The sequence below is a fragment of the Morone saxatilis genome, unplaced genomic scaffold (assembly GCF_004916995.1).
Source record: "Morone saxatilis isolate NCDOM2014 unplaced genomic scaffold, NCSU_SB_2.0 Contig0, whole genome shotgun sequence".
Lineage (NCBI taxonomy): Eukaryota > Metazoa > Chordata > Actinopteri > Moronidae > Morone > Morone saxatilis.
The window spans coordinates 12,612,686-12,616,235 of NW_023339650.1; positions in this window are offsets into that span (position 1 = coordinate 12,612,686).

Genomic DNA, 3,550 nt, shown 5'->3' on the forward strand with positions numbered 1-3,550 from the left:
CGCCTAGAAATCCTATAAATTAGCCTTATGCATGCTTTCCTCGGCTAAAACTTATTTCTTCAAGTGCTCTTTTAATCCTCAAGTCCTCATCCCCTGCAGCTCTGTCGCTTGTTTTTGTGGGTGTGATGAACAGTGTCCTGAACTCTGCATTACACTGGTTGCCCTCTGCAGTGAAACACAATGCCATGCGCCTCTATCACAGTCATGTCTGGGGCTACAGGTGACCAGCTGTCTGCCTGTGTTCCTCTCCTCTGGGACAGCTGGAGCCATCAATCAGCTCCCCCTGAGCCCCGTTGTGTCCGTCTGCCCCGGTCTGACCACCACCACCACCACCACAGCAACAACAACATCAGACTGTCTCATCTGGTCTGTCGCTCCTCCGGGGGACAATTCTCGACTTCTATTAACACGACCGTTGTTGTTGTGAATTTATTCTTTGCTTATTTCCAGGCTTTCTGGACAAGCTGTCTAAATATCAGCTGACATTCTCATGCTGCGAATGCTTTCTACTATTTTTTTTGAATCATGCCTATTTATTGATGGCTTTGGCATTTCACTCTGTGGCCCCCAGTCTTCACCTTGGGAGCAGTTTTATGATCTTTCTGATGGCCATAAATTGATACATTGTTGAGCCCACTCCACGCAGCACGTGCAGTCACAGGCCTTTCTCCCTCTGCAGATGGAAAGCATTGAAGCCCATTATTGTGCTCTTGGAGGGGCGTCTTCCACCATGAACTCTCTGGCACACTTTTAAAGAGAGTGGCCCTAATGTATTCAGGCCTGATTCAGTGGCTTTGGCACTAGGGCTACCATCCCCCCATCCGACACACACATGCAGCTCTTTTTTCTGAGAAGAGAGGGTAAACATGTGTGAGTTGCACTGTTCCCTGGAACTTTTCCTTGTTTATCAAAAAAGGGGGAATTGATGGGCCTGACAGGGGACTTCAAAGAGCAACATAAAAAGCACGAGTTCCACCGCCGAGACATTTCCTGTTTATCTCAAGAGAACTTCATGAAGGACACTTCATCAAAGACCAAAAACTAAACTCAGGAACTCACAACAAGTCTTTATATGCTACCCAGATTTGCCTCTTACATAATGTTTGTCCGTCAAAACAGTATTGTTGAAGCCGTGTCAGTGATCTGATGTTTGCTAAGGCTCCGGCTATAATTAGGCTTTACGCTGAACCAAACCACAGAAGTGTCAGAGTGAGCAAGAATGTCTCCAGGCTCTCGGGAACTTGTCAGACAGAGGGCTAATTGTTAATGTTGGTGATTATTAGGTTTTTTTTTGTGTGTGTGTGAAGAGAGCAGAATTCCTCAGTAATGGCTGTGACTGCTGCTGCCGCTCATGTGACTGTCGGGCTGTTCCTCAGGGCCGTGGATGCTTCATTGTTGTGTCTTTAAAAGTTGCAGGGCGACAGGGAAGCTAATTGGGTGGAGTCTGTCTGGACACACAGACTCTCAGGCTCGCACTGGAGCTTTACCATGTCACACACACCCTCACCTACGCTATTACACACCTTGGATGCAAACACAAACAAAACCCTTGACGGTATTATCATTACAACACAGATAACAACAAAGATTCCCTGTGCAGATAGCACTGTTTAACGTTTATTTACTTCATTACTTGTTTACTTACTTTATTTTATTGTCCTGGGTTGAAGGAAAAGTGATAAGTTATGTGAGCAGTTTAACCAGAGGGATTCTTTCCTTGATTGCTTTATTCTGAAGAATTTTAGATACTTAAAGTAGTGTCCAGTATTTCACAATAAACAGCAGAAACTAGAGGAAATTTGAAAAAAATAACATAAAAAATTTGTTTTTATTCCTTCCCCTTTTTCCCTTTAATCATCTTGTGACCCCTTAGATCGATCCCCAGGTTGGGATTCACTCTCTACACCTTCTTTCCATTTCTTCGAGCTGCAATAACAACAATGCAAACGCAGCAATAGCACTTTAAATGGCCCCTTTGCTCCTCACCTTAATGACAGTGTAATTAGGCTATTAACAGTATGTGATGAAATGGATATCCTGATCTTGACTATTTACTGAGGAAATATTGTGTGTTTGAACCATAAAAAAACTAAAGAAAAACATTACTTACATTACATGATTACGTACTTATTTGATTACATTTACTCACCAGAGTTTCTCAGTTATCAGCCAGAATCTTACACTAAATTGTTAATGTCTAAACCTCTAAGATTTATTATTTTAATAAGACTTATAGCCCTGGACACAGCATTATATAATGCATTCTCTTAATGTTGTTAATCAGCAGCTTATTTTGTTTCACGAGAACTTCAAGTTGCTCCTCTGGGTTCACAAATAAGTTGCGTGGCCAGCCATAATCCCTGTTATCTAACATGTTCATTATCACAAAGCCATTCACTCTTGTTTAATTTATGGCTCCAGTGAAACGACTACCTCCAAAACAAATCAAGTAAATCCACACACTCACACGTTGTGTTATTTTCATAGATGGATAGATAGATATACTTTATTAATCCCAAGCTGGGAAATTGCAGAATATCAATCAATAATTTTGTATAACTTGGAAAACAGGACTTCATTTGAAAACAGAAACTCCCTGAGCCCAATAGGAGCAGTAATGGGACTATTTCTGCTGTCATTCAGCTTGATGTGCTTGGTTTCAGTCTGAGGGCGATGGCCTAAATGAGCCCTTAGGCAGTGTAGTGAGAAAGGGACCCTCTATTAGCAGGAGACAATTAGCATAGCTCTGTGTACACAGCTTTAGGACACCTCTCCCCAAATATCTGAGTCACGCACCTGTATTTACATTGGCAGAACAGTTTGCCTCAGTGTTCAGGTCCAGCTGAGAATGAAAGCAGAGCATGTCAGTGCGCTTGGCGTGGGCAGCGAGACTCGTAAATACCTGCGAGGAGTTTAGTGGAAGAGGGAAACGGTGTGTGACACTGCTGCTTCTAGAGAAAAGAAGGTTGATTCAATCAGTGATTGCACATGACACTGTGCAATTTCAAGTGTCATGCTGATGTGAAATCCTTAATTCTGTCTTCTTTTTCTTCAATTGTATGGATTTTTCCATCTTGTTTATATTGAGTTAGATGTTCAATTCCATTTTTTGCAAGCTTTATTTAAATGAGCAGTTCTTCTCTTTAGTTAAAACAACTGTTACAGAACATTTTATAATTAACCATAAAATTTGTTCAAAATGATGTAGTTCCTTCCAGGAAACTTCTGAGGAAATTATAAGGAAATCATGTAACTGCAAGATAAAGACTTTTATTTTCAAAATAAAGGTCTACATGCTGTTTTAAGGTCTCTCCGTGCTGTCAGAAATGATTTATTTATCTGTTTTTGGTGGCCTCAAAGTAATCAAATTTAGTTTGACATTTTGGAGCAGTAGCTTCCATGGAGCCTCTCTACCTGTTGCCTGGCAACTGCTCCCACCAAGAAATAGTCTGAACATAATCTCGCATACAGCGGCAAATTTTCTTTTGCCTTTGTTTTTGTGTGGATTAAGCAAATTAAATATTATGTATTAATTAGTGAGCTTTAGAGG